We start from the raw sequence: 14,746 nt of genomic DNA, 5'->3' as shown, positions 1-14,746 counted from the left end.
CTCACTCCCGCCCTTGAGGAATTTAAAGACACCAGTTAGGTCCCCTCTCAGCCTTCTCTTCTTCAGGCTGAACAGGCCCAGCTCCCTCAGCCTTTCCTCATCGAGTACATGTTCCAGGTGCCTGATCATCCTGGTAGCCCTGTGCTGGACTCTGTCCAGTAGAAGAAAGAAATAAAAAATATCAGTACCAGATGAGTCATCAGTCATAGGAAATTTCATGAAATGAGGGGGAAGCACTGAGACTAGCTTTTCTGCTCTTATGTCAGAATGAACACTCACTGACAGAATGAGGTTATTCTCAAATCAAATAGTACTTTTAAAAGAAGCTATTGTTCCACTCTGTATTTCCAATTGGTAAGCTTATAAAATTCACAAGCAGCTTCTCTGGAGATCCAGTTCTCAGGTTTGATGGAAAATCTGCTTTCTCAAAGGCATGAGCATGTTAGTATCAAGGCTTGTAAAAGGAAGTTTCTCTGAAAGTTCTTGTGTGAACAACATCAAATTTCCTCATAAAACTGTATAGTCTTTTTGGTGTAAATGTAACCCAACCACCAGATTACATCTGGTCCCATTTTTTTTTGATCTTGATCACTACAATTTCAGACCAAATGATCATTCTGGGTGTAGTTCTTGCATGCTGTATTTGGGCATAGTTTAACTTCACAAAAAATGGCACTCTGTAGAGTTAAACTGAATAATTGCATTCCATCATAGTATCCAACTTTCTAGACAGCTCCTCTGCAGACTATTTTTTTAAGTTGCTTTTTATCTTCAGGCAATCTGTTACTGCACACTACCATTCCTGTTGGCAGGTTGGCCCATGAAAAAGAAGAAATTCACCTTGGCATTTGATACAACGTAAAGCTTATTGCTTAGTGACTTTGCACTGGGCTTCAAAGTCTGCTATGAGTAAGCAAACGAGCAAAGTAAACGAAAGGTCCTTTTGTGGAAAAAAGATAGAGTGGGCAGGGAGAGATACAGTTGTATGGTACAAGACTTGCTCACCTTATTATCCATTTTCCCACTCCTTAGCTCTTCCTTTTTTCATCCTTGTGCTTCTTTTCACACACCTCAATTTCCTTCCATACAAGCAAACAAACAAACAAAAACACACACACACACACACAAAAAAAAAAACAGTTCTAATTATTTTTCTCCTCAGTATCAGAGCTGGTATTTGTAATATTATTGCTGAGGCAATTACTACCTTACATAATATTCCTGGTAGGGTTACCTGAGTACTGGTCCTTTCAAGACCACACTTTCCAAAACACTCCCAATGTTCACCTTAATTATTTGTGGACTCTTGTCATTTCTCAAAAAAAAAAAAAAATCTGCTTAACAAACTGTGAGATTTAGTCATCCTTCATGGTCATATACATAACTTTTGTCAGCTACTCACACTTTCTCTGTTATGCTCAGCAATTTTCTTATGTCATGTCTGATTGCTTTCCATGTCCTGTTCAGTTTGCTTAACCCTAGGCTACAGGTCTGGTCTTTTGCCTGCGGCCCTGACAGTGATTTTTAGTGCACATTTTGTAGGATGAACGAAATAGCTTTGTAAATGTGCTCAGATGCTCATCCCAGGAGATTAGGCTCCAACAGATTAAGCAGCAGGGCTGTTGCTAGAAGAGGTGGTCTGGAAGACCTCAATGGATCTCATGATGAGGAAAGACCAGGCTATGTGAATGCTATTGGACTGCAAAAGAAGTTGTGCTGACAGTGTGAATGAATTTAATCACTTAAAAAGCAGGGAAATATAAATGATGGATTGTGAAATGCAGAAGATTAAGGCCTTTGGTTTCATATTTCACTAATATATTGATATTAACAAGATACTGTTTGATGCAGCATCTGTTCAAAATATAAAAGTAGAATGTACTTTTAAAAGCAATGTTCAAAAGTAACAGCCACATTCAAACTGATGGGAAGAGACATTCTAGAATAGGATCCCACAGAGTATGAATGTTACATGAGGAGAAAATGCAGTTTATCATGTTTCACAGAATCATAAAATGGTTAAGSTTGGAAGGGAGCTCTAGAGATCATCTAGTCCAAACCCCTGCTCCAGCAGGGACATTCAGAGCATGTGGCACAGGGCTGCATCCAKGTGGGTTTTGAAAACCTCCCTGGGCAACCTGTTCCAGGAATGTGTAACCCTCACAGTCAAGAAGTTCTTCCTCATGTGGAGGTGAAACTTCCTGCATCTTAATTTATACTCATTATCCCTTTTCCTGACACTGGCCATCCCCCAAAAGAGTCTGGCCCCTTCCTCCCTACATTCTCCCCTCACATACTTATACACATTGATCAGATCTCCTCTCATTCCTCTCTAGGCTAAACAGGCCCAACTCAGTCTACCTCATCTGTGAGATGCTCCAGTCCCTTAATCATCTTTGTTGCTCTCCGCTGGACCCTCTCGAGAAGCTCCACGTCCCTCTTGTCCTGGGGAGCCCAGAGCTGTCCCCAGTGCTCCAGATTTGGCCTCCCCAGAGCTGAGCAGAGGGGCAGGATCCCCTCCCTGCCCCTGCTGGCAACATCCTCCTCATGCAGCCAGGAGGCCATTGGCCTTCTTGGCCACGAGGGCCCTGCTGCCTCATGGGCAACTTGGTGTCCACCAGGACTCCCAGGTCCCTCTCCATGGAGCTGCTCTCCAGCGGGTTGACTCCTAATCTGTGCTGGTGCCTGGGGTTATTCCTCCCCAGGGACAGGACCTTCACTTGTCCTTGTTGAACCTCATGAGGTTCCTCTCTGCCCAATTCTCCAAACGGTACAGGTCCCCGTGAATGGCAAAACAGGACTCTGGAATGTCGGCCTCTCCATTCATTTTTGTATCATTCACAACTTGCTCAGAATGTACTCCATCTCTCTATCCAAGTCATTGATGAATAAACTGAACAGCACTGGGCCCAGTACTGACCCCGGAGGGGACACCACTGGCCATAGGCCTCCAAATGGACTCGGCCGCATATATATCCACCCTCTGAGCTCTGCCATCCATCCAGCCCTCGATCCACCTCACTGTCCAATTTGTACCATAATGTTGAACAATATGTTTTGAACGTATATCATCAATAATGATGAAATATAAATTAAACAGAAAACAATTGAAGATATACTAGGAAAAAAAAAAAAAACTAGTTTGGTTATGAATTAGAAGCTAATATCTCATTCAGCAGAATAAGACAGCCAAGACTGCAATAGCAGTGGCACCAATTTAGCTATTTAGTACATTTCTGTGTAGCACAATGTCTGAGGTCTGTCATTCAGGAAAATCTGAATTATTGCAGGAATTATCCTCTAAAAACTAGGAGGATGTCTTAACTTATGTTAAGTCTCATTTGTATTTCAAGATAGTTTCTTATTCAAACACACACACATACCAAAATACTTCAAAATAACTTTTCCGTAATTTTTCACCTAAGTGCAGCCATTGCTGAAAGCTAAGTACTAAACTGGAAAGCAAAAAGCTGCATGCTTCATTACTTTATCTACTTATTTGTGAATTAGGCTATTTCTATCCCTGTAGATGTAGTCTCTAAAGATCTGATATGCTTGTTCAGAAAGCATAAGTTTGTTCATTTTGCTAATCTCTTCCCCATTGTGCAGCAATGTTAGATATTTACTCATTTGCACCTCCCTCAAGTGATCATGCATCAGAAGTATGAAGATCCTATCACTCTTCCTTCCTGTCGAATCAATAGTTTTTGGCATTAGGTCTACCCAAAAATACCTCATTTAGCAGGTTAAAAGCACTGCTGTTTAGCATGAGGGATGATGGCTGGAGAGTTTGAAGATAATAATGTATGACATTTCTGTAAAACTAAACCTTCGCTAGATTTTAACTTCTAGCTCATGTCTCAAGCAATTAATTGATGGGCTTGCAAAGTGTACTGTAATAGTCTCACAGCTGTCCAATAGGAGAATTCCTTGTCCTCATTATTGTCAAAAGGTTTTTTGTCTATCCATGGGGTGGCCTCGTTAAGGCCCTCAAGGGATAGCACATGAAGTGCACATTTTGAGGACTGTGACTGCTGGCATTTTCCTACTTCCATGCAAACAGCACTATACACTTTCAAAGATGTCAGTGACTTGAGTCTTTCAAATCCTATGTGGTAACACGGAATTTATTCCTATGATAACTGTGCAGCAATACCTGAAGTAGTCTTCTGCTTTGAACAGAAAACCAGCATTTATATATTGCTTTTTTTTTGCTTTCACTAATGATTTGATCTATCTTTGTCTCTCATCTTTGGGTTATCAGGGATCAGATATCTTCTGAGATGTAAAGTATATACCTAGGCTTATGTGGAATACCCTAGCGCATATGACTAAGGACTCTTACAGTAAAACTTGTAGACATTCTTATTGCGTAGAAAATCAATGAACAAAAATGTTCACAAACTGAAGAAGAAAGTGTGTTAATGAGATGAATCTAACTCTTCAAATCCCACAAATGTGTAGGAGGAATGCCTTCTCATTGTTTTATCTGCTCTTCCAAATACAGAAGCTGCTAGTGAGCTACACAGAAGGAATTCCATTGATTTATTTTGTTAAAGCCAAGACTTATGTAGAGCTTCTATCAGTGCTGAATAGAAAAACAGGTTGTCCGAGAAAAAGATGTAGAGGTGGAAAAAAAGGCCAAGAAAAAATAGCTTAAACAATCTAACTTTAGTTCAAGCGCTGTCCAAGTTGAGGGTATATCTAGAGGATGAAGGGCAACTTGCAAAACTGAGCTGTGATTACATATGTGGTTCTCAGATATTGTGGACTAGGCTGTGCTCTAGGTTGCTGGTTTTATGAATATGATAAAAATACATGGCACCTGCATGTGAATGCAAATTCTGGTTTGTTCATCTCCTCCTCTATGGTAATTAGAAAGTAGTTATTATCAAGCTATTACCAAGGTGAAGAGAGAATCTTCTTTTATTAAAAATATGGTGGAAAAATTAACAATACTGGAGTATAAATTTGAAGCACATAAAACTCATAGCTTTAAAGAACATTGCTTGGTAAGGTAACAGCTGAAGCATTCCTCCTGAGAATTTCTCAGTATGAAGGACTGTGGACCAATTCATTGCCTTACTTATCCTGTTTGGTTGGGAGAGTGAGTACCCACTCATACAGGATGCTGTGGTCTGAGCTTTCCTCCTTGGTGCACTAAGTAATGTGAATATGATTTGCTATCATAATATACATATTTAGCTATGAAGTGTTTTTCTCAAAAGTAGATGTATCACTCTACATCAGGGGCCGTGTGTGTGTGTGTGTGTGTGTGTATGTATATGGACATGTTCTTGTTAAAAGGTCATTTGATCAGCCTGATTCTGGATAGCAGAGAGACAGTTATTTCCCTAAAGAGTGAAGAATTTTGATGGTGGTATTGCCAGGTAGCTTCCTCATTTTATTCATACTCCTCTTTCCAGGTTTCTTTGTTGACTGTCCCCTTAATAAAAATGAAAAACAACAACAACAACAAAAAAACCTGTAACTATAATGTAGATGTTAAAGTTTATTTTATTCCCCCAGTGTGGACTTTAGAAATATATAGGTATTATGCTTGAATTATTTCATTCTAGAATAACAAACTCGTTCATAAAAAAGAAACTTGCATCACTCTTCACTGTAATGGGAAGAATCCATCCTATGGAAGATTTGGATATACGGTTGTTTATATTGTCTTTCTTTATACTGAGTAGAAAACTACTATCTGATGTCAGCTAAACAGATAGTACATTTTCCTGTGAATAGTTAGACTGTCTGTAGTCTACAGATAGTGTTGGAAATCCTTGACATCTGCCTGTTTCTTTCTCTTCCTGACAAAGACTTCTGTCTGTGCAGCATGCTGCAGCAGACCACCATAGCAGGCAGCTTGCAGGTTGGACAACATCGAGCACAAATTGGTCCTAAGCTATTTCAGGACTCTCATGATCTGGTCCACTATTAACAACTAGAGTGAAGCTTGCCCCACTAGTTGAGTAATGTGTCTTTGGGATCCATAGCTGAGAAGGGTAATTCCTCAGAGTGGCTTCTGTGAAGAAGAACTAATGGTACCGCTGCCATGGGCCAGTGCCTGCTATATAGCTTCACATTGGGGCTGACATACTGTGCCTCTTCTGCCCCTTCAGGGTGTCCTTGGAGTTGATGATTGCCTACTTAAGTCCTCTCAGATCTTACAGTGAAATAACTGAATTTTCAATCTTTGATTTATAGAAGCTGCATAAATCCAGATTCTAACAGCAGTACAGCAGTCTGTCCTGCTACTAAAATTGTGCAGGCTTACATACTTACAGATAAATGTAGTAAATTTTCACCTAAAAAACATCTGCCCATAGCAAGTGATATGGTTAAGTCTCTGGCTATTGAGGAGTGATGTGTAATATCATTTCAACATAACAACATAACAAGATGAAATAAAACAGTGAGAAGTAGCTTGACCTTCCAAGCTTCAAAGTTTGAATTTACTAGTGACTCTATAACAGCCAACCCTGACTCTCCTGGACTGTATCTGATCAAAAAAATTTCTGGCTGCTACCTGACATGCCATCTGTAGACACCTCCTTAGGTGCAAGTGTAATGTAGTGAATATAAATACTTTATATTCATTTAAAGGGCATGGAATTGGTAGCCTGCCACAGTTGCTTAGCAAGCATTTAACACAGGTGATTAAGAAAATCTAAAGTTCTCACACAGAAGGCTCTCAGCCAAGTAATCCTAAAATAAATCCTTCATTTTTTTTTTTGTGATAGTCTCTGCAAACTTCGCACCTCCATATCTTATCCATAGTTGCTACAGATACACTCAGGACTATTTATATGTTGGTTGATGTCTTTTTGCTCTATTTGCAGATGTGTGTACATGAATTAGATCCATCTGTTCTGGACAGAAAAACACCAAAAAGCCCAAAAAGGGTAAAAAGGCCTGCAGAAAGTTTAATCCTTTGCACACTGAATAGCCTGTTAGAGAGAATCTATCAGCCAATCAGAATATTGAAGTCTTAGGTTAAGCCCTTATTCATTAAATTCTCATTTGACTTCGTTTGAAATATGGAACTTAAGACATATATATATGCCGGTAAGGAGAAAAGCCAAGTGGGGACATCAGTAAGACATTAATTATTAAGAAGAGCAAACTAGAAAATGTTGATCCTTTTTTTTTTTTTTTTTCCAGAAAATGATCCCATAAAATTAACAGTACATAAATAAAGGTTAAATATACTGAACACTTATTTTGTTGTCATTATGATCATACCACCATAACAAATGGTGAAAGAATTTGTCATGTTAGGATTTGAGTTGTTCTGCTAAGAGGGCTAAAGAGGTACTGTGACCATGAAGCTTTGCTGTGGTTTCCTGCATGAAGGAGAAACTCCCTTCTATTTGTACCTGGAGCTATAAAGGTTTTTAAAGACTTTAAAGATTTATAGAAACAGGCTTTTCTAGATATTTGGGCTAGATCTAGCAAAACACTCACAAAAACACATGCCTTTAACTGTGTGTCCTGCAACTGTTTTCAATGGAGTTAAAAAGAGCCAGAAAGAGATACTTCTTCCTGAGAGAAAAACAAACAAATTACTGTCTGGAGCTATAACCAGCAAAATATAACAACATGAATCCATGTGGGAAGCACTTGAGTTGACTATGGTGAATGCTTTTATACTCTTCCATGAAGATTTATAGACTGCTGAATTACTACAGCTGATTCTTTCAAATATGGTACTAGATGAAGGAGATGACAGGTATCCATGACCTTGCTGAATTATCATTCATCTAAGCTCCAAATGTATTGCTTCTAGCTGTAAAAAAGCTTTTGTTTTGTAGTACATATCCTTACCTCATTTCTCCCCTCAAGAGAGCTATTTTGGAGTACTTTGAGAGCAGTGCCTTGCCAACAGGATGATGTCACTACCAAAAATGGGCAGGTATTCCCCAAGAGAGTTAGGCAACCAGTTCTCCCTGAATTTAAATGCACTTTGGGTAGATCTTACATTCTAACTCAAATACAGAAATATACTGAACACTAAGAAAATGTTTAGTTGCCACTTAAATTACTGAGGCTTATGAATTATCTGGGAAATGCATGGTTACTGAAAACTGCAGAATTAGGCATCTCAAAAAACAAAACAAGACAAAAAAGAAACTTAAAACAAGATGTTTTGATTATCCCAAATGCCACATATATTGTTGAGAGTTATTGTTTGCTGCTTTGCTTTTTGTGGGGTAGGCTTTATGTCTCCTGAGATGCAGGATGAAATTTTCTGCATCCTTATCATTTAGCAACTGCTTTTAGATAGAAATTATCCGTGCTTACCTCTCTCAGATTATTTTCCCTGTTGTTTATTTATTTTGTTCTCAAATGCTCCTCCTATTAATATGTCTTCTGGATCTGCTTGGCCTAGTTTAAGCTAAAAATAGCCCATGTTGTTACTACTGTAGCTCCATTCAAACCACAACGTACCCTCACCAGGAGACAAAACCTCATGCCCCGATGAGCTTCCTTGAAATGACAAGGTGGTCATAAATCCATAAAAGACAAGATGAAATGATGGGGGAAGGGCAATGAGGGGGGAACAAATCTCGCCTTCCTCCTGCCACTACAACTCAGCTTATTCATGGTACAAAGCAAGAAAATAGCAGAAATATGCCAGGACTATGGTTCCTCCCAGATGCAACTAAGGACAATAGATATCATTTGTCTTATGGAGAAGGGTGAAAGAAAAGAGAAAACTGTAGTAATATGAATAGGCACATGAGAAATGTTCATATCTAGTTTTTGGGCAGTCATTCTTTAAACTAACTTAATGCTGACAGATCTGCTGTGTAAGTTTCAATCTTTGGGTATGATCAGATGAATCTTTCCCATGGTGTTTTATGGCTTAAGCAAGCACAAATAATTCTCACTCTCAAATGAGCCACCATCAGTGGACTCTGCCTGTGCTTCTGATCCCCTATATGGGTAAATGGCTCTGGATACAAAGGATGTTTTGCCTCTGCATTGCAGTAGACAAAATTCATGTTTCTCTGCCATGAGTAGATACAGCACTTTACACCACTCATCTGCTTGTGTCCCTTGGTCTCTGTGGCTAGTGACACAGGTGAGTGAGACATGAACAGTTCAGGTTTGATTTTGATTTAGTGCTGATTTTGAGCAAGCCACCTCACTGTCTTTTACTACCAGACTCCCTGATAGTGAAGTGAGGGGATAACGAATTATCCAGAACTGCTTCTGTAGCTAGCTGCCTTGGCAACTGAAGAATAAAACTGCATCACCCCACATAAAAGAAATGTGTTGCTTTAGATGTACTTCAACTTGTGAATTCAATCTTTTTTTAATTTTTTTTTTTTTTTCAGATTGGCAGGAGGACTTCATACACTAGCAGAAAACCATGACTCTGTGCTCATTTTCAGCAGAGCAACTACTTTGTGATCTTTTCTTTGGTCCGACATTAGGGATTTGTCTCATGAATAAACGGCTGGGGTGGTACTGCCTTTCTTGCATACCATAACACATCTGTGGCTAGGAGGCAAACCCGAGGTCAATGCAAAGAAAGCACAAGCAGTAATGTCTCCACTGATCTTATACTGATGGTTTGTAGGGAAAAGGGAATGTCAGGTGCCATTAATTCAGACTAGTGCAGCAGCATCGGTACAGTATGGACTGGTAATGTGGAAGCTTAGCACACTTGTGCTCCTACATTTGTAATATAGCTCCACAAAAATTTGCACAGGATTTTGGTCAATGGTGCTGCCTGGCGCATTGTGTGTGTGATGTGAGGCAGATTGGCTTTGCCAGGGGCTGGGATTCTGGTGCCACCCTCTCTGCCCTTGGTGCGCTGCATGCTCAAGGCTGCAAGCGTCAGGGAACCAAGAGTCTCAGGGGGGCAGAGGTGCTGACACTACTATGGGTCACTCAGAGCTCAGCCTGCTGTGTGTTTTCTTTTCTCACAGGCTCCATTCTTTTTCTATACACACACTCCCTCTCTCTTTTTAATTTCCCTTTATTTCTTCGGTGGGTTGAGGGAGTCCRGCCGATGGTGACAAGAGATTAAAAAAACACGGAGCTAAACGGTCCCAGCAGCTGGGTCTGGAGGTGCAAGGGCAGAAGGGAATTTCCGCGCGGGGAATTTCTGCACCGCTGCCCCGGGGCGGGCGGCTGCGGCACCGGCGGCACCGCGGGGCTCGGGGGCGGCTCGGAGCGGCCGGGCAGTGGGTCCTCGCCGCTGCCCTCCTCTGCCAGCCGGCCCCTTTCCCCTCCCTCCGCTCCCCTCCGCAGCCGGGGAGGCGGAGGTGGGTCCTGAGAGCGGGGGCCGGCGGCGAGGCAGAGGAGGGAGGCGGGTGATGGGGAAGGAGCGGCGCCAATTATCCTCCCGGCGTCACTAAAAAAAAGAAAAAGGCGGGGGCCGCGGAAAAGGAGGTGGGGGAGCGAAAGAAGAAGCAGAAGGAGACGACGGCGGCGGGCGAGGCGCCCGGCGCTCTCCGCGGAGGGCGGAGCACGATGCGCGGCCGCCGGGCGCTGCCCGCCCGCCCGCATGGACGGGGATCCGCGCCGCGGGGTGAGCAGCGCGCCGCGGGGGCGCGCGGGGCTGCGCGGGGCCGCCGGGGCTCCGCGGGGGCGCGCGGGGCTGCGCGGGGCTGCCGGGGCTCCGCGCGCGCAGGCGGGAGCGGGCGGGATCCCCCTGCGCGCCCGCGGATGCGCCCCCTGCCCCGCGCAGCTCCCGGGTCCGCGTGGAAGCGGAGTCGGGGTGGGGGGCGAAGAGCGCGCGTGGGGGAAGCGCCCCAGGCGCCCCCGTGATTTATCTTTGAGAGACACTTATTTTTTTTTTGCACAGGAGGTCCCTGGGTTCTCCCTTGCCCCTCCTTTGGCCCTGGACGTGCCTTCTCCATGTGGCCCTGTCCTTTCCCAAAGGGACYTCCTTGCAGTCGCTTCTGCTGACCTACATGGAGCAGTGCTGGCTCACACCTAGCTCGTGTCTCAGAGTCTCCTGCAAAGCAAAGACCCTTTCCCTCTCACTGCTGTTGTAGCCTGTTACTACAGTCTTACTATGTCTGCAGCAAAATTTGTCTTCTCCGTGAGTGTGGGGACAGACCTGAGATTCCTGTCATCAACCCACGGAGAAGCAGCTGTAAAGGAAGGCAGACACCATGTTTCTGTTACTATATTTCCTAGGTCTGTTCTTCTTGCATACTAGAGAGATCTCTTACATACAGAGAGCTACAGAGTTGCTTGTTTGGTAGTTGGGAATAAAACAGCATGCTGCAGCAGTGCCTTGAGGATAATCTGCATGCAGGAGAAGGGCACTTCAGAACAACGATGTAAAAAATCTCCATAAATGTATTGCTTATATCAGCATTGGAATGCTTTGAGAGTGCAGTCCTCAACCTTTGCATGTCTAGAACACCTAGGGGCTGCCAAAAGGGAAGCAAGCAGCCTTTTTTGTCAGTTGTCATTTAATGCTTCAGCCTGCCTGTRTGAGATGGGATTTACAAGCTGACTCCTGGGGTTATGCAATAGCATTTCTTGGATGCTCTGGGTGAATACTTTTTAAATAGAGAGTTAAGAGCAGCAGTGCTGTGGTCCTTCATGTAGCAGGACCCTCACTGGCATGCTGCAGAGGGGTGCCTGAAGATACATCCAACTGAGCAGAGACTTCAGGCTACAGCTCCCCTGCTGTAGATGAGATGGATATGATGAGAAAAAGAAACACAGATTTCTGCTCATGTATCTGCCTGGGCACAAGAATTTAGGGCTGTTTCTTTCTTTTTCCTTCTTTCTTTCTTTCTCTCTTTCTCTCTTTCTCTCTTTCTCTCTTTCTCTCTCTCTCTCTCTCTCTCTCTCTCTCTCTCTCTCTCTCTCTCTCTCTCTCTCTCTCTGTGTCTGTCTTTCTGTCTTTCTGTCTTTCTGTCTTTCTGTCTTTCTTTTTTTAATGTGTATGTAGTTTTTATACAGCATGCAGCATGCTCCTGTAGTTTAATTGGGAAAGAAGGTCTCTGAAGAAATTATTCCAGAAAGAGTTACCTCTGAGGCACAGAGGCTGCTCTGTGTGACTGCCCTCAACCTCTGAATTTAAAGATTCAGTTTAGTATAAGGTCTTCTGTGCCTGAGGCTTCTTTTATAAAATCATTTCTTTTTTTTTTTTTTTTCCTGTTTCTGAAAATAGCAAAGGGTAATTCCCTGCAAACCCATAGCATCTTTGCATCATTTGTCCATAGATAGGCTTGAATGTACAGGAGAAAAACCTAATTTGGAGTTTGACCCAGGAAAGGATAAAGGACAAATTTTTATCAGCGGATGATCTGTCAAGTATTGGGAGCTATGACAACAAATCATTACAACCTCCCGATATTTATTTATTTTCCTTCTTCTCTTCTCAACTTTCCTTACAGCTCTCCTGTGGCATAATTCAGTGGCAGTTTCTACCCATGCTGTATAACAAAAAAAAGTCCTGCTGAAAAGATGTTAAACCCATATATGTCTAGATATGTATGTAGGTTTATATATATATATACACATACAATAATACATATATATATGTATATATAAAAAAATGTGGTGTTCAATGGAATTTCTTCTTTGGTGAAAAATGTGCTTTTTGTGGTTTTTTTTTTTTAGTATGTTGGCTTACTATGATAATTATTTTAGTCTCTGAAAAGGTTAATAAACACTGAAAACCATACTTGTTCTTTAATAGTAGTTAGATATCGGAGGAGGAAAAGACCAGGTAATRAACCTTAGCTCTTCATGTAATACAGCAGCATTTGCTTGGTGATTGACTGTCTGAGTCTGCTGTAGCAATTGGGTGTATTTTAATTGAATTGAGAAACTTCATTGCAGAGGAAGGAGAGATTTAAATTTGCAATTGTGTTATAGTTGTCTTTTTTTTTTTTTTTTAACAGATTGCTCCTTAATTTTGTCAGACAACCTTGAAAGATTCCCTTTTTTTATTTCCTTAGCTCACTGTGCCTTCCCTCTTTGTTCAACTGCAGGAGTCTGGATGCACTTGGCTGTTGTGTGTGCAGGAGGGTGGATGTAGAGAGGAAGAGGTTGAAACTGAAAAAGAAAATTCATAATTTTTAATTCATTAGATAGTATGTTCAACTGATTAATCTACTTTCTAGTGCTCTACTTCTTTGTTTTGTGTTGTTTCTGTGGATTTTTGTATTTTTTTTCTTAATGATTTCTCCAGCCACAAATGTCTTCCACTTCCACTTCATAAAACAGCATGGAGGAAATATTTGTGTTCTGGAGGATTTATTGATCATATCATTTTGTCTGGGACCTTATTGTGAAATTATCTCTTATTCATATCCCACTCAAGGTATGAAAAATTTATTTAGTGACAAATACCTAAATATTATTAATAYTTATAAGCGACATTTTTTTATGTACTAATGATGGCCTGCCATAGGTACTCTGGCAGGATCCTCATACTGTTCGAAGTTACCTCATGACTGATTTTTTCACTGGKTGTCCTGCCTGTAAAGGACTTGAACTTCTCAAATGGCATTTTAGATAAAAAGCTCAATAGAATATGATATATTTTTACTTTAAAAAAAGTTAGAAAAGGTAAATCACATTTAGAAACCTGTAGAGRATAAACTTCATATTGCTTTATCTGTGAAATTGCTTTCTGCTGAAATCAGCTTCTTCTAGTTCTCGCTTCTAGTTCTGAGTGACTGAGATTGAAGTCTTTTTTTCCTAAGAAGTACATGGCTCTAGTAGTTTAAATCTTTACTTGGATTTAAGTCTCTACTTTCCCAGATGAGAATTCTATATAAATTAATTGATCCAGGTCAAATTTTGCCCCATTGACTTGGTTGGCAGCCAGAAGCTTAAATMTCTGTAATTTCCTGCATGATGTTCATTGTGGATCCAACTGTGATCTGTGCTCCTCTGTGCTCTGAATTTTCATATTCTGGAGGAAATACAATATTTTCGGATATTTCAAGATTGTAATGCATTTTGTAGATTTACCTCTGAACATTTCACAAGTTATGATTTATGGATTCTAGACTGGAGTCGTTTTTTGTTCTTTTTTTTTCATTTGCTCAGATGGAAGAGAAATGTGTGCAAACCCTGATACTCTCAGAGGAAATTTCAAAACTCTTGGAATCTTTTAATAGCTAAATATTTCAGTGGGACATGATCATAAGGACAGAGAATAATGCGTTCCTTACTACTAGTGTCTGAAAGTGATGCTATGACTTGCTTACATATCTTTCACTCACAGAATCACAGAATGGTTAAGACTGGAAGGGACCTCTAGAGATCATCTAGTCCAACCTTCCCGCTCAAGCAGGCACACCTASAGCAYGKGGCACAGAGCRGCATCCAGGTGGGTTTGGAGACCTCCAGAGAAGGAGACTCCACAACCTCCCTGGGCAGCCTGTGCCRGGGCTCTGTCACCCTCACTCCTACATGTCCTACATATATCTAGTTTTTGTTTTCTGTTTTTCAGTATCAGTGTGAAGCTTGAGCTTCAACGGCTCTTTTCAAAAAATCATCCAGCTCAGCAGTAGCTGAGAGAGCATTTGTGAGTAGCGCTGTTTGCGTTACATGGGTACCTATTTTCAAGATCTCATACTTTTGCTAAGTATGTGTTATCATCATTACTATTTTATGACATAATCAAAATGTGAAAAATTGAGAATAGAAAATCACTAGGTATTATGAGGGAGCATTGATTGAGTTGTTAGATATGAAGCTATGTTCACCCATTTCCCATTTTTTTTTGGTAGCATGCACCTGG

General features: G+C 41.3%; 1 protein-coding gene across 1 annotated transcript in view; it reads left to right on the top strand.

Annotated features, from left to right (window-relative positions):
• Window positions 1-10,527: 10,527 nt before the first annotated feature.
• The window catches only part of PLPPR1 (phospholipid phosphatase related 1), a 116,298-nt gene continuing 112,079 nt past the window's right edge, over window positions 10,528-14,746 (top strand). Inside the window, exon 1 of the mRNA XM_026047093.1 lies at window positions 10,528-10,552. The gene's annotated coding sequence lies outside the window, so the exon portion shown is untranslated. The remainder of the gene's footprint in view (window positions 10,553-14,746) is intronic.

This window comes from Nothoprocta perdicaria, unplaced genomic scaffold (assembly GCF_003342845.1).
Source record: "Nothoprocta perdicaria isolate Ctin4 unplaced genomic scaffold, notPer1 scaffold_475, whole genome shotgun sequence".
Classification (NCBI taxonomy): Eukaryota; Metazoa; Chordata; class Aves; order Tinamiformes; family Tinamidae; genus Nothoprocta; species Nothoprocta perdicaria.
The sequence above is the reverse complement of the archived record's forward strand: the minus strand, read 5'-3'. Positions and strand labels throughout refer to the sequence as shown.